The 22322-nt window shown below is 43.5% G+C and overlaps 1 long non-coding RNA gene across 1 annotated transcript; it reads left to right on the forward strand.

The window, feature by feature from the left end:
* Nucleotides 1-1402: 1402 nt before the first annotated feature.
* On the forward strand, nt 1403-4834 carry LOC120684352. Its single transcript, XR_005679251.1, has 3 exons — nt 1403-2078; nt 3125-4524; nt 4620-4834. It is a non-coding gene; the product is annotated as an uncharacterized LOC120684352 (long non-coding RNA).
* The last annotated feature ends 17488 nt before the right edge of the window (nt 4835-22322 follow it).

Here is a 22322-nt window from a genome sequence, read left to right on the forward strand (position 1 = left end):
ATGCCCAAAGTATTTAAAGAAGACAAAAGTTTCTGCTCATCAACATCACTAGCAACGTGAAAAATATCTATTCTCAGCACAAGTATTGGATTCCAATACACATATAGCATGATCTTTCAACAATGGTTGCAGGGGTATAATATAAGTATTATCATGGACCTCATCATTGTCACAAAGAACATCCAGCAAATCCTCTTGTGACAGAGGTAAACTAAGAGAAGGTTCCACTAATAATTGCTCTAGAATAGCTTGATTGGTGGAAAAATTTAGCACAGGAAGAGAACTCTCACCTGCCGTGAGTGTAGGACCATGGTCATTACCTTTGCTCTCATGTTCAGCAGGTGCAATAGGTGCATTATGAGATGATGGTTCTGAATTTTCACATGAGGCTGTAAGAACCTCATTATCTACTATTATATCATCCTCTCTCTTCTGTATGTTGTCCTGCAAAAGGTTAGGCATAGCAGGAGGAACAACAAGAGACTGATCTACTTGACGCACCTCATCATTTGAATTATTTACAAGATACGGATTAACAAAAAGTTTGTCGCATAAGAATATTCATATCATTCCATGTGAGAGGTCCATCTTAAGAACTTAAAGACTCCCACCAAAATAAAGCAGAATGACGCAAAATACTAGTTGCATTCTTAATCTTCCTCTGTTCACACATCTGATATTGTGCAAAAATATTATCTATTTTAGTTTTCCACTCAATGTACTCATCAGCACCAATACCATCATAAGTAGGCGGGGAAGAAAGAATAAAACAACCTGCGGGAAGAGGTGTAGTAGCAATATAGTGTGTGTCTCATCCATCTTTGATGTGTCATATTGGTGAGTGTCGTAACATGCCATTGTTAGCATCAAACAAGAAAACACACAAGTATGTATTTTTCTATCATCTACTAGGATGTGGTCAAGGAGTAAAGTCACACACTCTCAAGTGTCTTACCATGCGCTTAAGCAACAGGTGGAACAATCATTGGTGGGTTGTGATACCTGTTGAGGCTTGGGTGTAACAGTTGTAAGGTAAACCTGTAATGATCAGTGTTTGTGGTGCTCGAACAGGCAAATTATAGAAGCAATTAATTCAATTCAGAAATTGCAAAGCTGAAAATTAGTCCCAAGCTAACCTGTATCGCCAGCCTAAACTCGTTTGAGACATAGTTCAAGCAAGCAAAGATGATAGGACTAAATCAAGGACTCAAAGGATGCAATGCAATTCTGAAATTTCTCTTCTTTTCCTTCTTTTTTTATGTTTTAGAAGCGGCTTTTAGCATCTCTTTTTCTTTTTCTTTCTCTCTTTTTTTTGTGTAATTCAGAACTGCAGCAAGATAATCTCTACTACTAAAAAGGGCTAATCAAAGTCGTCCGACCGCGCCACTGTCATCCCCATCCGCCCGCCCGCGAATCCCTGCCCGCCCGCGAATCACGCACCCTCCCATTCAGTCGTGACGCCCTCGCGCTACCCCATCGCGCCGCCGCCGCTCCGTCCCCGGCTTCCAGCCACGCCGCGCCGCTCCATCCACCTCCGCCAGCCAGCAGCTACGCTCGCCGGTCCTCTTCTGCTCGCCAGACGCCTCCGCTCGAGCTCCACCCGCCCGCCGCCTCCGCTGAGCTCCGCCTGACAGATCCACCCTCAACCTCCGCCCATCATTGTCCGCGCATCCCATCATTGTCCTCTGCGCAGGGGTTTCGTCTCCGCAGCCCTGAGGTCGCCCCCATCACGACGTCCCCCTCCATCCACTACTGCCTCTGCGTGCCGGCAGCTCGGCCCGCCGGTCACCTCCGCCTGGCAGCCCCTCCCCTCCACGTGGATCGACGCACCACTGCCCCTCCGCTAAGCACGGCTTGCCACACCGCCACCCCTCCCCTCTGAATGGACTGCCACGCCTCCATCCTTGCCAAAAGCTCCATTGGAGACGCTTCCCCAAACAGGTACTGCTAGCTTTGCTGGGTATCCATCCTACACCAACGGGGCGTGCTCCCCGCGTGCGCCGTTCGCCTCCGCCGCCCGCGTGCGCCGTTCACCTCCACCGCCACGCGACTACCCGCCGCTGAGACCACCGTGGCTTGTAAGTTTATTCCGCTCAATCCATCTTGATTTGCACCAACTGGACTATGGAGTAAAGGCGTAAACCTTACACTGAAACTCTTCAATTTAGCTAATTCTATTCTCTCGTGGTACAAATATACTCTTAGAATATCTTGCCTTTCCTTTTTTCAAAGTTGGATAAATAATCCTCTGAAATCACAAATCTTAATTATTGTTCCCTCTGATACCCTTGTGGTGGATTGAAAACTACACAAATTCTACCTGTCTAGAAAAATAATATGTGATTTTGATGTCAGTTTACTACGAATTGCATTGTTTGGTGTATGTCAATGAGTCAGGGTAAATTATGTGTCCATGCTTGCAGTTAGGCTCACTTTAAGCTTAATCCTGTTGCCTTGGACTTCGACCAGACAACCTTTGATATGGACCTCCAAGCCTGTTTCCATGATGCATCTTCACTTCACTTTCAAACTCATTCCAATTTACTGTACCTTCGTCAAGCTTGTCAATAAGCTCGACAAGCTTCTGCCTATACAGTCAAAGAATCAGCAGTTTGGATTGAGGTCTAAAAACTCAAAACTCAAACAAAATTCCAGGAATTTACCTGTCAGGGTTGATGGTTTTTCAGAATCCTTTGTATCTTCTATGACCCTGCTTTGGCCATATTTCCATCGTAGGTATACACAAAAACGTCACTCTGAAGCCAAATGCTGCAAAAATACCTCGCAGATGAGGTCCCCGGCCAGAGTTAGCACAGCAGAAGTGACCGCCTTAATTGCAATCTGATTCTTGTCAAGACACATCAAATACCTGTAGTATTGCAAAAATACAGTTTGAAGATGTTAGCATTGCAAAAATACAGGCAGAGCATAAGACGTACTGAGCGCATAGTCGAATTGCCATGCCAAGAAAAGTCTGCATATTGGTTCAGACATGCGCTATTACATAAATGATATAATTAGTTGATCAAATTTTATGACTTGTATGTACACTTCACAGTGCCCCTTCTCTTTCTGAATCTGTTTTGGGAGAGTTTTCCAAACTGATATGTAAATTTTATAACAGGACCCTACAAAATTAATTACAACTTTGACTTCAGCGATGAAGGATAGCTTCTGATTGCAGTTATGCGCCCATCCTGCCTGTTTTCTTTAAACTTCTTCTACACAATCAAGTAGGTAGCCCCTCCTGCCTGTTCTCATTTCAGTAAATAATAAGAAAAAAAGGGATACAAAGAGTAGTAAGTTGCAGGTAATTCATTTTCATATCCTTCAGCCTTAGCTATCATGTTTTCTCCAATATTTTTCGGCCAAACTGTTATATTGGTAGATAGTTTGTTTCCTTAAATGCTACAGCTTCAAACCTGGATGGTGTTAGCTTTAGCTTATGAAATAGAGTTTGCCATTTCTATTCATGTAATTTTTTTTCCTATGTGCCCTTTTTGTTTTGGATATGATTGCTCAAACTGTTATATGACTGAATTTTAAGAATTGTTATACAGAAATATGATGTTGTTTAAAATTACTACGAGAAATTTCTAGCGTGTTCTTGTCAAGGTTTTTAAGGCGTCGCCTATGCGTCCAGGCGGAAAAAACTCTGGGGTGTCTCCGTCGCTTAGCCATCTGCTCGTATGGCGTCCGCTTTAGCGGGGAAGGCGAACGCCTTACGCGCTGGGCATCCGGGCGATGGGAAGCGGGCGCGGCAGACGCCTTGCATGCTGCCTCGCGGGCGAATCGCCGTGCGTGGAAAGAAAGGGCGCGGGCGTGGGAAGAATCGCGCCTTCCGCCTACAGCGCCGGAAGAAAGAGCGGGAGGGGGAAAGAGAGGGAGAGGATACCCGCCGCCACTCCCGCCATAGCCGCCGCCGTAGCTCCAATCGAGGATTCCCGCTTGCGCCGCGCGCCAAATCCAAGCGCAGGGACGCATCGCCCTACATCTCCATGGTGATTCCCGCCGTGCGCCACTGGATTGAAGCTCCTGGAGACCTCCGGCCACCAAATTGACTGGACGCCGGCCCCAGCTGCATCCACCTTCCCGCAGGTCGCGCGCGTGCGACAGAGACAGACAACGGTGGCGCAGGTCTCAGGAGAGCTAGGTTTTAATTGCCTGGGGATAGAGATGGGCCGCATGGGCCGCTGAAGGCCTAGGCCGGCCCATTTATTACTCCTGCATCTTTCTTTTCTTCCTTTTCTTTTCTCTTTTCTTTTTTTCTTAATCCTACTGCTCTATCTATCCTGCTGTTTTGTCTATTGGTAAGGCGTCGCCTCGCCTTACGCTTTAGTCGCTTTAAGCGCAAGGCGGTAAACAGTTGCCTCGCCTCGCCTTACCACTTTAAAAACCTTGGTTCTTGTTTTTCTTTTAGTATGTCATTCATGAATTTAACTTCCACAGGTAGTGACATTCTGGGAGGGGGAGATAGTAGCTACTAAAAAAGAAGACGATGATGATGCCACCGCCATGTTCTTGGTGAGTGCTGTACTTTTTTCTGTATTAATTAGCAGTTACTTTTATGTACTTGTTAACTGATTCCATTCTGTGGTGATTAAAAATGTTGTGAGCAGATGTGGTGCCTCTTCTGAGAAAAATTTGGTGTGATGCACTTTGAGTTGTAAATATAAGAATTATGATTCAGTGTTCTTGTTTTGTTGTACTCCGCCTGTGAATAAAAGTGCATTGTTTCATCTTATTGTTTATTCGGACTCAGAATGTAAGTGAAATATAGAAATCAAAGTGCATGTTGACTCTTGTAAATGAATCAACAGTTTTGGTCATGTAACTTTTGTTCTTGCTTTCACGTAAATTGAGTCTGCAAAATTTATTTCAAGGGAATGCTTGATATTTTTTTTTTATAAATTCACATTGGTGACGGGCAAAACTGTAGCACATCACCAATAAGAAAGTCATTAGTGACGTGTGTAGCCAATAACTGTCACTTTTTCATTAGTGGCGCACGAACTTTACAGCCATCACCTTTATGTGTTATTAGTGTCGGGTGAATTCTATAGCCATCACTAATGTAAGGTTTTCGCGCATCATCGATGTGGTTCACATTAGTGACGAAAATTTAGTGACGCGCAAATTCACAGTCACTAATGAGCTTTTACAGCCGTCACTAATATCCTGTTTTGACGTAGTGATAATGATACACGCGAGGAACTAAAATTTAGAAAAGCAACCCAAAAAGAAAAATTGCAGCGGCACAATGGGGTTATAGGATAGGGAATACAAATTTTTTTCAAGGCTTTTTGTGGACTTTTAGGTACTGAAAAGAAACTAATGTAAAGAGGAGAAAAAAGTGGTATACCTCACGAGAAACATGGGAAACCTGGGGAAAAAGTGGTACTAAAAAAATAAAGCTTCTGGACATCGTGGTATTGGCTTTCTTGATGGTAATGCTAGTCACAATTAAATATTTATGGCTAAAGAAGATACGTCTAAAATAGTTGTTAGATGTCCTGGATTTGTCGGCTTGTTTGAGTGGATTGTTATGACTTTTGGTTCGAAAAATTCTGGTGCAACGTATCAAAGAGCTATGAATTTAATCTTCCATGGTCTTCTTGGTGTTATGTTTAAAATGTACATCGATGATATTATCATCAAATTGGCTGGTTTAGATCATCATTTAGTCAATTTGAAACTTACTCTTGAAAGGATGCATCGGTATGGTTTGAAGATGAATCCACTCAAATGTGCTGTTGGTGTATCGGCTGGAAAGTTTCTTGGTTTCATTATTCATGAGAAGGGCGTAGAGATTGATTATAAAAGAATTGAATCCATAAAGAAAGTTGAGAGTCCTACTTGCAAGGAGCACTTGCTGGAGTTTCTAGGCAAGGTGAATTTCCTGAGAAGATTTATATCTAACTTGTCTGGGAAGATGAATGCTTTTACTCGTATCCTTTGGTTAAAGAACGGAGCCGAATTTACTTAGGGAACGGAATAGCAAGAGGCTTTCAATAAGATCAAGGATTATTTATCTTCACCACTAGTACTCAAGGCGCCTAAGAGAGGGGTTACTTTCAGGCTTTAGATGGCTACTGAAGACGAGGTTATTGGGGCTGTGTTGACTCAAGAAACCGAAGGCAAGGAGTATATCATCACTTATATAAGCCGACGATTTATTCATGCGGAGACAATGTATACTTTCATTGAAAAAGTTGTGTTTGTTTCTCTATTATGCTTGTAAAAAATTGGGGCATTATCTACTATCTAGCACTTGCATAGTGGTAAGTCAAACCGATATGATTAAGTATATGTTACAGAACCCGATTTTGAGTGGAAGAATTGGCAAGTGGGCTTATGCTTTAGTTGAATATGATTTGGCTTGTGAACCTTTAAAATCTATGAGAGCTCAAATCGTAGCAGATTTCATTGTTGAGCATTGAATTAATGATGTGCATGATTTAGAAGTCGGCTATATTACATCCACACCATGGAAGATATACTTTGATGGATCGGTTTGTGATGATGGAAGAGGAATTGGTGCTGTTCTTATTTCTCCAAATGATGTTTTTTTGAGGTCTCAAATTGATTGGAAGAATATTGCACAAATAATCAAGTAGAGTATGAAGCACTTCTATTTGGCTTGGAATTTTTGCAATCCATAGGCGTGAAGCATGTTAATGCCTTTGGAGATTCGCTTCTGGTGGTGCAGCTTGTATCCAAAGTATGTCAATGCCAATGCTATAATGGTTATCTAGATGCATATCTTGATAAATGCATTGATATTATTTCTTCCTTTGATGAGTTTGTTATAAGACATATACCAACCGAAGAGAATGGAAAGGCAAATGCTCTGGATCAACAAGCATCTGGCTATGCTATTGTGAAAAAATATTTTCACATTCGAAAGTAGATGCAAATAAAAGTCGAGCTGCAAGTTCTGGACCAACCTATCTAACCGATCGTGTCAACCGGTTTGACTGCCTAGATCAGTCTGACCGGTCAGGAGACCAATCTGACTATCCAGGCTGTTGGAGACACCAATTCGGATGCAAAGGATGATTCAATCATTAAGGCTGAAGACCAGGAATGGAGGGTTCTTTTATCTCCTTTTTGAAAGATCCGGGTCGAGGTGTAGAGAGAAATATTTGACGTATGGCTTTTAAATATGTTTTGATTGACGATGAGCTTTATCGTCGAATCGCCGAAGATTTACTACTAAAATGTTTAGATTCGGATCAAGCAAGAGTCGTCATGGGTGAGGTTCATGAAGGCACTTGTGGTACTCATCAATCGACTCCCAAGATGAAGTGGTTGCTTAGAAGAGCTGGTTTCTATTGGCCTACCATGATGTCTAATTGTTTCAAGTATTATAAAGGAGATTCACAACGATGTGGAGATTCACAACTGGTGCCCGCTGCATTGATGCGTCCTATTATTAAACCATGGTCGTTCCGAGGTAGTGAATTCGATTTCATTCAACAAATTAATCCGCCATCTTCAAAGGTGTGTCACTTCATGTTAGTTGCTACGAATTGTTTCACTAAATGGACTGAAGCAGTCCTTTGAAGATTACGGCACATAGAGAGGTGATGGAGTTTATTACAGAGCATATTATTTATAGATTCGTCATTCCACAAACTTTGACAATAGATCAAGGTTATTCATTCATATCAAAAGAGGTGCGTGCATTCGCCGAATCATACAAGCTTAAGTTGCTCAATTCATCTTCATACTACGCTCAGGCCAATGGTCAGGCCTAGTCAAGTAACAAGATTTTGATCAAATTTATCAAGAAGAAGATAGAAGAAAATTCTACGATGTGGCATGAAGTATTATCCGAAGCATTATGGGCTCATCGTATATCTCGACATGGTGTACTAAGGTTACTCCTTTTGAGCTTGTGTATGGTTAGGAGGCCGTTTTACCCATTGAGGTAAATCCGGGCGCTTATACATCAGCTAAACAAAATGATCTCTTTACTGTTGATTACTATGATTTGATGATGGACAATATTGATGAGGTGACCGACAAGCGTTTTAAAGCTTGTTTGAAAGACTTTAAGGAGATTGAAAAGGACAAGGTTCGGGTAGCTAGAGTGTACAACAAGAAGGTAAAAGGTAAAATCTTTTCAAGTTGGAGATCTGGTTTGAAAGACGATTTTGCCTCTTGGGACGAAAAATAATAAGTTTGGCAAATGGTCACCAACTTGGGGGGGCCCGTACAAGATTATCAAGGTAATCTTCGGGAACTCATAAATGGTGGAGACGTTGCAAGGAGAACCTCTGCCCAGAGCAATCAACGGAAGATACTTGAAAAAATACTACCCCAGCGTGTGGCAAACTGCATGAAGATGGAGATGGCCGATATATGATATCGCTTTTAGCATTGCTTTTAGGCTAATGTATTATGTATAACACATGTATATTAGGCTAAGTTCTTGTACTTAGCTCGCAAAACTCACCAAAAAGCAGAGGGGTATAGGTTGACAGTCAAATTTGGTAGGTGCCAAGACCGACCAGTCGGGCCGACTGGTCAGACCGATCTGGACCATTGTAGTCCAAGTAGGTTTAGATTTGTATTAGGAACCCTCATATAAACCAACTTGGAAGGGGTACATCTTCCCCAGCCTATATGTATGAAGGTTAAGCCCGATTGAAGGTAATCCCGATCGATTCACCAAATATTACATTACTGTTTATCCTCTCAAACCCTATTCCGTTTCCAACCCTAATTTGTTGTTCTTCATGCATCTCGACTGCATTTGAAGGCGTTATGAGTGACCTGACCGATCTCAGAGCAACCCTAGTTCCTTGAGATCCGACCTGGTCCCTCCCAAGCTCGAGGTGATAGGTTTACGCAGCATCCTACTTGCACCGGTTAGACCGGTTCGGCCCAAGGCTTCGTCGGTGTTGATCGTTCTAATGATCGCTCGTGCGTTCTAGCGCATTCGAGTGTGTTTGCCAGATTCTGTGTCAACATGTGGGAGAGAGAAAGGAGGAGGGTGGCGGGCGGCGGGTAGGAAGGGATGAATAGGAGAAGGTGGAGAGTATATATGTGTGGGTTCATTGATGGGCTGAATCGTGCCAGCTCATTAGTCATGTCATGCCTGAGCCGACACGTGTAGTTTCTTTTAGCATCCTGTCCCGTGTGGACCATCAGGCATGACCCGTTTGGCCATCTACACCGATGAGGCATCATGAACTGAAAATATGAAATAATAATATAATAATGTCGAATTTGCTGCAGAATGGCAGAGAAAAGTCACTGCTTATATATATACTACATGCTCCTTTATCTTGAGCAACATCTTAAATACTTTACAAGATTGGAATTCAAAAGGAAACAATGCATGTTCCAAACCAGGCTAAATGGAGATGGTTTATGGTGCAAATAATAGCCGGGCGAAATTATAGCAATCGGGGCGAGAATGAAGGGAAGCTGATGCATCACTACTGGAGCCTGAGCTCTCTTCTCCTTTACTACCATGGACCGATCGACCACCATCGTCTTTGGCTCACCTGCTGCTTCGCCAGCAGCTGCACCCTGATTTCCGGTAGCCTCCTCCTTTTCTTCTCCTCCTGCTAGCTGCTGTGCAGGTGCCGGCTTCTCTCCCGTCTCCACCGCAAGAGCATCAGCTCCAAAGCAGCTGCATCTGCACAGTCCCAGAATCATCGTCTGACGTATTTTTTTTCTGATGACGCTCTACTCTTGGGTTGGTATTAACACGCGCTGGCCCTTGTTCACGTTGTGAATTGTCACTGATTCAGGAGCGTATTTATAAGGAGCTGGTAATATTTCTTTGTGTTGAAAGATAGGGTTCAGAAGAGAGAAGAGTCGTGCTGGCTCGAAGTTGTATATACCTTCACAACCAAGTACCAAGGTTCATCTTCTTTCTCCAAAGAAACAAAAAAGAAGGCATTTTTAATTTTTGGTTGTCCTAACAGATTCAAGATACGACAGCTGCTGCAAATTTTTCTCAGTAATAGATGATTTGGCAAGCAAGGAAGAACTTGGTTGTGAAGAAAGATGAAAACGATGGCATGTAAAAAAAATAGGAAAATGGCCTCAAAATGTTGTGACTCACTCAACTCCTCGCCTCTCATCACCATGAAAAAGACAGGCTGCTAGAGCACGCACATGTCCGTTCTTTGCAATTGGAAAATTGTTTCATTCACATAGCAACTATTTTTTTTAAAAAAATTCTTTGACAGGCATGGAAGGAGGTCAGGAGGATGTTTTTTTTTCTATTTTGGATTATCTATTTTAGGGACATGTGTATATTTTCTCGGTATAGCAAAGTCACCATTTTCTTTATATTAGATGAAAGAGCCAAATCAAAGAGCATTTTAATCCAATATACAAAACCAAGGGAACAATTTATTTATGCTGAGAAAAGCGATCATGCATGTGAAGTTTCTTTTCGTATGAAAATGAAGGACCACACATGGCATGCAAATACCATCCTAGTCCTGTAATCTAATTGGAAAGAATATGCATATATACTCTGTGAAAATAATTATATAGAAACTCTTAAAAACATCATTCGAGGATGTGTTTTTTTGAAGTTTTTTTCACTGGCCTTAAATTCATAGAAAAAATTGTAGACTGAGAACATAATCTAATGTTATCAGATTCAACGTCTCAGTGCTTTCACAATTTACAATTATCTTAATATGCAAGAGAACATATTTTTAGAACATATTTTTACAATTATGCGTTCGGCTGGTCTCGAGCCCTCCAGCGCTACAGTTTTTCCCTTTCACCCAGCTCCAGCTCCAGCCTCTAGCCACCAGCCAGGTAACAGTGTTTTTCTCTCACACCACACCAGCTCCAGCCTGCCGAACACAGTGAATAGATATACTGGGGCGTGTCTTTGCTTGGACTCAACTATCATGCATCTTTAATGACAGTGACGTGTGCTCACATGTAGCACTGTCTGCGAGCGCTGGATGACTAGCATTCCTCGATAAAATCAATAGCTAGCATAACCCACGTGAACAAATTGCAAATGCGAGATGAGTAACTAGGCACTGCAATTCCTGATATGTAGACGATTAATCTTGCTGAGAGGGCATCGTGCTGCCCAAAAATATCAGCAACTACCATCATCAAGTGCTTATTATTGTGTACAGCACTACAACAAAAAAGATTTTTAAGGATGGGTAAAAATGTAATTTTAGGGATGGGTGCGGTATCCACCTCTAGTTTTCGTAGCTAAAAATCAATTAGTAGAGACAGATAACATGCTCGTTTCTACAAATATTTGTAGGACCGGGTAACGCACCCCTACAAATCGATTTCCAGATAATAAAAAATAGAAAAAGCATGAAAATAGCAAAATAAGAAAGAAAATAATATGCTAGCCAGATGGAGGTCATCAGAGCAAGCATAGTTTATTGGGCAAAACAATCATCTCGTTTTCCCCTCCCTTTAGACGCCAGATTTCATCGGGTTCCAGGTGTGACTTGACTTGTATCCGGTAGGTCCTCCAGATAATAAAAAATAGAAAAAGCATGAAAATAGCAAAATAAGAAAGAAAATAATATGCTAGCCAGATGGCCACCACCAAAAGCCCATTTACTACCAAGGTATAAATGTTTTGACTTGACTAAATATGCACAATTGCCAGGGTTCGAACTGCTTACCTCAACCCTTGCGCGCACCATTCTCTCCACCACAATACACAGATATTTGTAAGAGATATTCTATTCTTTTATATTAACACTAAACAAGAATTGTAGGGGGCGGGTGATGCCACCGGATTGAGATCCGCTACAGTTGGGGTGGCTGACTTTGAGCCACTGCATGTGGGGCCCACTAGCGTTGGGGCCCGCTGGTAGTGACCCAATGTCAGCAGCCCCAACGTCAGCTGATCCGGTTCCGATGCCACCACCCGCCCATAGAAAATTATTTATAGGGGTGGGTGATGCCATCACTCGTCTCTAAAAATATTATCGATTTTATCCCAAAAATCATTTGAATCTTTAAATTGGCAATTGTCTCAGCGAGTGATGGAGTACCGTACCCACCTCTAGAAATAGATTTCAGAGGCGGGGTCATTTCTAAGGACGGTGACACAATCACCTGTCCATTGAAATTCATTTTCAGAGACGGATCAATTGCTACAGTAGCTCCACACCACTTGTTGGAGTGGGTTACATTTTGACCCTTCTCTGAAAAAAACACAAATGTTCCTATAAATTGTTTTCAGTAGTGGAGGTGCCCAGTGTAGTAGTACTAGTATGTACCACTACTACGATTTTTTTTACTTATTCTGTGGGTCGACTCTGATGGATGAACAAAACATACACAAGGAGGGACCTGAAACACTGAGTTACTGATGAGCTATAAACAAACAGTATTTACGCCTTGTTTAGATGCATAAAGTTTTGGTTGTAAAGTATTGTAGTACTTTTATTTGTATTTGGTAATTATTGTCCCACCACGAGTTAACTAGACTCAAAAGATTTGTCTCGCAAATTATAGATAAACTATGTAATTAGTTATTTTGTTTATCTACATTTATACTTCATACATAGATTTAAAGATTCGATGTGATGGAGAATCTTTTAAAGTTTTGGAATTTTGAGTGCATCTAAACAAGAGGTTACTTACAATATGTGCCTAGTGCCTCCTCAATAATCCTGTCAACCATATAGAATCAATGCAACAAAACAATATATTTCGTGCAAAAATCAGTAAAATTATCGGAAAGCTCTAGCTAACAGAAGCTCCTTCCTAGCAAGACCAAAATGCCGCCGAAATTACAGCAGTCCAGGGCGAGATTGGAAGGGGAAGTGATGCACCACAATGGGAGCTCCCTTCTTCTTCTTCCCCTCCAACTTTGCCACATCCCCGACCTCATCTCCCATCTGCCTGCGCTCACCAGCAACTTGTCCCGCCGCCGCTCCCTGATCGTTGGCTGCATGCTGCTTCACCATCGACGTTGTCGGTTCTCCATCGCCTGCTTCTGGAGGTGGTGCGGCCTTCTTATTAGTTCCTGCTGCTGGAGGAGCACATAAAAGGAGGCCTAGGTGAGCCATCTCGCCTTTGGAGTTGGTGTTTCTTGTGTGGAGTGTTGCTGATCCTTGGTGATCTTGGGTAGCTTTTATAGTGGAGTTCGTTGCTGGCATTTCTTCTTGCTGACGGAAGGAGGATCGAGGGAGACCACCATACACGCATGCGGCACGCGCATGCGCATGCTTCCAGGTGTGGAGCCCTACTGTTGACTTGCTGCTGCTGTGGTGTCGAGTATCGTGCTAATTGACCCAGTCAACAAACTGGTGCGAGCTAGTGCAGAAATGTTAGCACTCGGCATGTAAGGAACATTGCATGCAAGTGACGAGGAACTTTCTTTGAAGAAAGAGGGCAACAATTAATTACCGCGTAGAGATACGATGCAACATTTGTTATCTATTCACTTTGTCCTGAAATATAAGTCATTTTGTTTTGTCCTAAGTAAAATGCACCAAATTTATAGAGAAGATTATTAGAATCTAACACATTAAATAAGTAAATCATAAAAGTATATTTCATAATGGATCTTATTATTCTTATTCACTGCACATACACCCATCACCGCTGGTTCCAAGATCCGTTGGATCAAGATCGGCGGTGATAGATTGAGCTATTAATGCCGCCGGTTCTAGACCTGATGGTGATACTCTTGTAAAAAAAAAGGAAAAAAACATGACGTTGCCCCCACGGCAGTGTGCCACGTACATGGAGGCAGGCACGGTGCGGGGAGCAGGTGGGCACGGTGTGGAAGGAGGAGGCAGGGGTGGGAAGCGGGAAAGAGGCAGCAGTAGGAAGCCGAGTGGCAGAGGCATGGCGGTGGGAGAGGCATCAGTTGTGGGAAAAGGATGGGAGGAGGCGGCAAGGAACGGGGAGGTGGCGATGGCAGGGAGGAGTGGGGAGGCGGCGACGGTGGGGGAGGAGGACGAAGGAGGAAACGACGGGGGGAGGGAGAGGGGAGACGAGGATGAGGGAGAGAGGCGGAGAAGACATAAGGATTGTAGGTTTGATAGAAGCAACGGGAGGGAGGGGAAGATGGTGTTGACACAATTCTGGTCAACACACAAGTGCTAGAGCGCACGGATCGCAACGATCAAATCACCGGTGACGATCCCCGGCGACCGGTCAGACCGGTCGGATGCAGAAGAATGCCACGAAGCCTAAAACCCCAAGCTTGGGAGGGACCCGTCAGAGCTTGGAGATCTAGGGTTGTTTTGAGGTTGGCAGGCCACTCAAGATGCCCTTGAACGCCGTCGAGACGAGCAAAGAACAGCACGAGGTTGGAAAAGCTAGGGTTTGGACAAAAATAGGAAAATTGTAAATTGATTGATTCGATTGGGTAGAAGGACCTCAATCGGTCGTGGACTTTATATTTATAGGCCGGGGAAGACGTACTCCTTCCAAATTGAGTTACAAATGAAGTCCACAATACAAACCCTAACTCTACTCAGACTGCACAGGCCCAGACCGGTATGACCGATCGGCCCAACCGGTCAGACCGGTCGGCCTTGGTGTTTGCCAATTTTGGCCTCCAACATATGCCCCCCTGCCTTTTTGGTGAGCTTTGCAAGCCAAAAAGCAAGTACCAGAAGCTAGCCTAATTACATATATTTGAATAGAAAGTACAAGGCTAAAATAATGCTAAGGGCGATACTCTGTACCGGCCATCTTCGTCTTCAAGCGTCTTGCCACACGCTGGAATAGTATTTCAAGTATCTTCCATTAAGAGCCCTTGGAATACGCTCTCCTTGCATCGTCTCCACCATATAAAAATTTCCGAAGATAACCTTGATGATCCTGTATGGTCCCTCCCAACTTGGCGACCATTTGCCGAACTTATTGCTCTTTGTCCCAAGAGGCAATATTGTCTTCCAAACCAGCTCACCAACCTGAAAAGATTTTGCCTTTACCTTCTTGTTGTAAGCTCTAGCCACTCGAAGATTGTCCTTCCCAATTTCCTTCAAAGTTTGCATCCGCTTGTCGCTTACTTCATTGACATTGTCCATCATCAAATCATAGTAATCAACAGCAGAAATGTCATTTTGTTTAGCCAATCTATAAGCGTCTAGATTCACCTCAACTGGCAAAACGGCATCTTGACCATAAACAAGCTCAAAAGGAGTAACTTTAGTAGCACCATGTCTAGATATATGATGAGCCCACAATGCTTCAGATAATACCTCATGCCACCTCTTGGGATTTTCTTCTATCTTCTTCTTGATGAGCTTTATCAAGATCTTATTACTAGACTCAGCCTGACCATTGGCCTGAGCATAATATGGAGATGAATTGAGTATCTTAATCTTATATGATTCGACAAAATCACGTACCTCTTTTGAAATAAAAGATGAACCTTGATCCGTTGTCAAAGTTTGAGGAATACCGAATCTATGAATAATATGCACTGTAATAAACTCAATTACCTCCCGGTGTGTCATATTCTTCAAAGGAACCGCTTCAATCCACTTAGTAAGGTAATCCGTAGCAACCAACACGAAACGATGTCCTTTTGAAGAAGGGGGATTAATCTGACCAATGAAATCCAACCCCCAACCTCTGAACGGCCATGGCTTGATAATAGGATGTAAATAATGCAATAGACACTAACTCAACATTACCAAATCGCTGACATTCTTCACACCCTTTATAATATCTAAAACAATCCGCCATCATAGTTGGCCAATAGAAACCGGCTCTCCTAAATAACCACTTCATTTTAGGAGCCGATTGATGTGTACCACAAATGCCTTCATGAACTTCCCCCATAGCAACACGGGCCTAATCAGAATCTAAGCACTTGAGAAGCACATCTTGGGCAGTTCAACGATAAAGCTCATTGTCGATCAAAATGTATTTAAATGCCAAACGCCGAATACTCCTCTCCGCACCATGTCCAGGGTCCTTTAAATATGTTACAATAGGCACTCTCCAATCAGCAACCTCGGCCTTCCCTTTGGAATTGGAAGTGGCGGCTGACTCGCTGTTTTCAACAGGGCGACCGGTCAGACCGGCCTTGGCGGTCAGACCGGTCGTGGTGTCCGGTCTGACCGGTTTGTCCAGAACCAGTAACTCGGCTGTTGCTCGCATCGGCTTTCTCATATTAAAATATTTTTTAGTAACATCATAGCCAGATGCTTGCTGAGCCAGAGCATGTGCCTTCTTATTATTATCTCTTGGAATATGTCGGATTACAAATTCATCAAAGCACTGGCGGAGCTGTGTATCGATAAAACTGGGCCGTGGCCCCCCCTTTGCCCAAATAAAATCACATAGGTATACGAAGGCCCACCTGGCCATCTCGTTTGTCCCCTCACGGACTGACCCAGGTTGGCGCAAGGGGGCAGACCGGCAGACCGCACGATGCACGCAGCATCGCTCGTGCCTCGTCGGCCCCCCCTCCTCCGCCACCGGCCCCAGGTCTAGCGGTCTCCATCATCTGCTGCTCGCCGGCCACTGCAGCTGGTCGCGAGATCAATCGGAATCCGCCTGCCACAATCCGCCAGTCGCAATTCCCCAATCCCTAATACCCAATCCCCAATCAGCAAAATTCAGCATCATCCGCATTCTGGCATTCGGCAAGAAGGCAACAGCAAGTAACTAGGTCGATTCTTATTGGCTACTTTAGTACTTGCGTATTCCGTTAATCCGTTTCTTGCTTTCCACCTTCAAAAACAGCATCTTGTTTTACCTATAACTGATAGGATTAGTTGTACGAATTTTAGGTACAAATGGTTAAACAGAAACTAATTTATGAATTTTTAAAAGGAAAAGAGATGATCTGACTGTGGATCGAGAGGAACCTCCAATTCTTGCCCCCTTAATCGGATTGGAACAAATACAAGATGAAGAATGTGACCAAAATATTATTAACCATATGTATGTATATACACCTTGCATAAGTTAGGCAAAATGGCCCCCCCACGATTCGTTTCTAGCTCCGCCACTGCATCAAAGCAAGAGATAATATCAAGGCATCTATCAAGATATGCATTTAAAGATCCGTTATAGCATTGGCATACCTTGGATACTTGCTGCACCACCAGAAGTGAATCACCATAAGTTTTCACATGTTTAACGCCCATTGATTCCAAGAATTCCAAGCCAAATAGAAGTGCTTCATACTCAACTTGGTTATTCGTGCGCTCTTCTTCCAACCGGTTTGAGAATTCAAAAATAGTACCACTCGCAGAGATTAGAACGGCACCAATTCCTTGACCATCATCACAAGCCGATCCATCAAAGAACAACTTCCATGGTGTGCAAGTAACATAGCCGACTTCCAAATCATGCTTATCACTAATCTGATGTTCAACAATGAAATCTGCTATGATTTGGCCTCTAACAGCTCTTAAAGATTCATAGGCCAAATCATATTCAACAAGCGCATAAGCCCACTTTCCGATTCTTCCACTCAAAATCGGCTTTTGTAGCATATGCTTAATAACATCGGCTTGACAAGTAACTATGCAAGTACTTGATAAAAGATAATGCCTCAACTTGGTACAAGCATAATATAATAATAAGCATAATTTCTTAATAAATGTATACCTTGTTTCCGCATCAATAAGTGTCGGCCAACATATGTGATGATATGCTCCTTCCCTTCGGTCTCTTGAGTCAAAACAACACTAATGGCTTTGTCTTCCGCAGCCACATAAAGCCTAAAAGGAGCACCTCTCCTAAGCGCCTTGAGAACCGGTGGTGAAGACAAATATTTCTTGATCTTCTCAAAAGCCTCTTGATGTTCTGCCCCCAAGTAAAATTAGCTTCATCTTTCAAACAAAGAATAAGAGTAAAAACATCAATCTTTTCGGACAAATTAGATATAAATCTCCTCAAGAAATTCACTTTGCCCAGAAACTTTTGCAAGTCTTTCTTGCAAGCAGGAGCCTCTACTTTCTTCATGGCTTCAATTCTTTTTGGATCAATCTCTATGCCTTTCTCATGAATAATGAAGCCCAAGAACTTCCCAACCGATACAACAAAAGCACACTTGAGCGGGTTCATCTTCAATCCATACTGACGCATCCTCTCAAGAGCAAGCCTTAAATCAGCTAAATGATGATTCAAGCTGGCTGATTTAATTATAATATCATCAATATAGACTTCCAATATAATGCCAATTAAATCATGGAAGATCAAATTCATAGTCCTTTGATAAGTAGCACCAGCATTCTTCAAACCAAAAGTCATGACAACCCACTCAAACAAACCAACGAAACCAGAACATCTAAAGGTTGTTTTAGACGTATCCTCTTCGGCCATGAATATTTGATTGTAACCCGCATTACCATCAAGAAAACTGATAACACGATGTCCAGAAGCCTCATTGATCAACATATCAGCTATAGGCATAGGATATTCATCTTTAGGAGTAGCTTTATTAAGATCTCTAAAATCAATGCAAACTCTAATCTTGCCCGAATCTTTCTTTTCGACGGGCACAATATTAGAGATCCACTCCGCATAACGACAAGACCGAATAAATCCAGCATCTAATAGACGATTGATTTCTTCTTTTATTCGGTCATACATAATAGGATTAAAACACCTAGAAGGTAGTTTATAAGGTCTAAAACCGGCCTTTATCGGCAGTCGATGTTCAACCAAATCACGACTCAAACTATGCATCTCAGAGTATTCCCATACAAAACAATCGACATATTCTTTCAATAACTTTATTAAATCGGCCTTAGAATCATCCGATTAGTTTGCATTTACAAAAGTCGGCCTAGGAATAGAACCATCTCAAATATCTACCTTTTCTAAAGGATCAGCCGACATAAAACCTTGGCCTAACTTATCTAAGTCATCCAAGTCTTCAATAGCTTCGCACATATCGTTCGCCTTGTCCCGATAATGCTTGATGCGCTACTGCAGCCAATCTGCACTGGACCGATCTGATACACCGGTCTGACCGGTCGGCTCTGTGTTGTTGCCCTGCTGTATCATAGAAGTAAGTGTAGCCGATTCTCCATCGGGTTTTGGACTGCAGAGACAAAACCCTCCTTGGTGCAACAGATCAAGTCGTAATCGGTCAAGTACAGGCCCGATAAACACTTGATGTTATCATGTGCACCAATGAACTTGGAATCGGCGGTACCAATGAAGAAAGAGGCATCACCATGCACAACCTCAACCTCATCGCCGATCCACTGAATAAGAAACTGGTGCAAGAAAGATGGTACACATTGATTGGCATAAATCAAATCACGTCCAAGTATGAGGTTGAAGTTACCTTGCACCTCGGAGATGAAGAACGCCATAGCAACCGTCTTGCTCCCAACAGTCAACTCCATCGAAGCAACCCCCTTGGCACCAATGGGATCACCTCCTCCAATGCCGCTAACCGTCATGTTCGTCTTGATGAGCTCTTCGTCTGTCCTGCCGAGCTTCTTGTAAAGCGAATAGGGCATCAAGTTCACAATCGCCCCACTGTCCACGAGCATGCGAGAAACTAGCTTCCCATTGATGTGCCCCCTCACATAGAGAGCCTTCAAGTGATTGTCTGAATCCTTGGGCTTCTGAAATATAGCTTCGCAGGGTCCAAAGTCCAGATGCGCCGTCTCCTCCTCTGGAATGGCCCAATAGTCTTCAGAAAAGCGTACAACATTGATCTTCATGTTTGTGTGTTCCGAAGAAGTTTCATAGTCCACAAACTCCCCGTCTTCTGCTGCAAAAGGAGCTGCTGGAACCTCTGATGCGCCAGGAGCCAAAGCGGGAACAATCTCTTCGGCTTTCTGCTCAGACTCAGGGTCGACCGGTCGGACCGGTTGCTCTGAGCAGTCAGACTGGTCTGGAACACCGGTCAGACCGGTCGGCTGGAGCGGTCCGACCAGTCCTGTGGGCTGATCAACTGCCTTGACCTGCCACACCTTGCCTTGAGGGATCCTTGGCCTGTATTTGTCGAATTGTTCATCCCTCAACTTCTCTGCCTCTTTTTCCTTCTGTTCTTGGTGGCGAAGACGTTGCAACATCCTCTTCTGAGTGTGTTTCGACCCCAGTGGGCACCACCTAGGCTGGAAGTACTTCTCCTTGTCCTGGTCCTTGAGGTTGCTGCTGCTGGCCTCATGATCATTGGCCAACACAAGTTTTTGAGAAACATTGACCGGTTTCTCAACAATCACCAGTCTTTCTTGTGCATCTTGAGCTTTACCTTTTCTGTCTTCAACTTGCACAACCTTAGCAGCTGAAGCCTTCTCAGAATCAACTTGCATCAGCACTGGCTCATCCTTCTTCTCTTTGACACGATATTCTTGGCGAATTGGACGAATTTGGGCTGGCCTCTGCTGAGACCGGTATGACCAGTTGGGGTAGGCCGGTCTGACTGGTCCGGGGTTCTGCCCCTGACCAGATTGGTGATGACCCAATCGGTCGTGAACCGGCTGCTTCAACCAGTCAAACACAGGTCCTCTAGAGCTTCCCTCCCCCTGTAAGTGTGGTGGATACGACATCGGATAGTATTGCATCCAAAATCCCCCATTCTCCCATGCGGGAAATTGAGAATCCGATACCGGTGGAGCCCAAGGCATTGTGGCATACATCGGCTGCATCTGCTGAGGAGGGAACAAAGTAACCACATCACCCTGCGCTTGCTTGATTCTCCCCTAGGAGATGAAGGTGCGCCTTGACGCGGAGGTGACCTCATCTCTTTTTTAGGGGCCGATCGTTTTGAATGGCCTTTGAGTACTTGTTCAACAATTGTCCAAAGGTAAGATTTTGATTTGCGATCATGCCCTGCACCTTTGGCTGATTAGTCTTCCATGTACCAACTTCCAGACGTTTAGGCTTGAACGTCCGGGGCAGACCACCAGGGCGGTCTGACCAACCACCAAGACCGGTCTGACTGGTCGGAGAAACCAGCTTGACCGGTCTCGGCTGAGCAGCAGACCGGTCACCTGAAGAAGAACCCTCTTGCCCCCCCCCGAGCGTGCGAGGCTTCAATATGATTCTCAGATTCTTCTTCCCATTAGGAGTCTTCTCCAGAATCACCTCTCTGGCCAAAATCTTGTTATCAACAGTCAACGGCCTTTCATCACCAATGATCACGTTCTTGCCTTTTTCCCCTTCGGCTTGTTCCGGCCGAATCAACAGCTTTGCATTGTTAAGATCAATGGTATGAACTGGGAACGGAGCTTTATCTATCTTCATCTCCGAAAAGGCCAATCGTCCTTCATTTATGGCCGATTGTACCTGTCGACGAAACACATTACAGTCATTAGTTGCATGAGATGAAGAATTATGAAATTTGCAATAAGCACGCCGCTTTAGCTCCTCAAGCGGCGGTATAACATGAGTAACTTTCAAATGCCCAAGTCGTAATAATTCATCAAAAATATGATCGCACTTGGACACATCGAAAGTAAACTTCATCTCCTCTTGCCGATTCTTTTGAGTCGGCTTGAGAGATGTACAAGTAGATGGTTTGGCCGAGTTGGGCCAAACAAACTCAACAGCATATACCTCTTTGTCCTCATCGTCCGATGAATCGGAATCATATTCAACAACATGAGTGTTTGAATGATGGGACTTGTAAGTATCCTTTTCTTTTTTAAACTTGGTTTCTTGACTCAAAGCTTTAGCCTGAAGCAGATTTATAGAATAAAAACTAGAACCATCAAGCTTTTCTCTATAACTAGAACGTAAACCCGCAAGAGCCAAATCAACCAAATCCTTTTCAGAAAGTGACAAATTAAAGCATCGGTTCTTAATATCTTTGAACTTTTTAAAGTATTCTTGGATAGATTCATCTCTACCCTGTCTAACCGATGTCAAATCTATCAACTTAGTTTCGTTATCCCCACTATAAAAGTGATCATGAAACTTTTGATCTAATTCGTCCCAAGAATGAATCGAGTTAGGAGCTAACGACGAAAACCAAGAGAAAGCCGTTCCAGTCAAAGATAAAGAAAACATGCGAACACGCAAAGACTTGCTAGAACCAACTTCTCCAAGTTGAGCAATATATAGGCTAATATGCTCCCAAGTGGATCGGTTATCATCACCGCTAAACTTGACAAAATCAGAAACACGCCAACTAGTGGGGTAAGGAATAAAATCAAACGCATCAACGTACAGCCTACGATATAGCCGATTCCTACCCGCAACAAAAACATGTTTTTCTTTAAACATATCAGCCAGATCTTCTCTCATCCTAGCAAGATCGGCCTCATAATTACCCGTAGATGTTTGGCTGAAATGATGTGTCGCAGGATCAGTAGTGGACATCGTTTGTGCGGCATATTGCGGATTAGCCCTAAGCCAATCATCCCAAACATCTTTGGGCAACGGTGGAGGAAAAGGAGGTT

Source organism: Panicum virgatum, chromosome 8N (assembly GCF_016808335.1).
Source record: "Panicum virgatum strain AP13 chromosome 8N, P.virgatum_v5, whole genome shotgun sequence".
NCBI classification, from domain to species: domain Eukaryota; kingdom Viridiplantae; phylum Streptophyta; class Magnoliopsida; order Poales; family Poaceae; genus Panicum; species Panicum virgatum.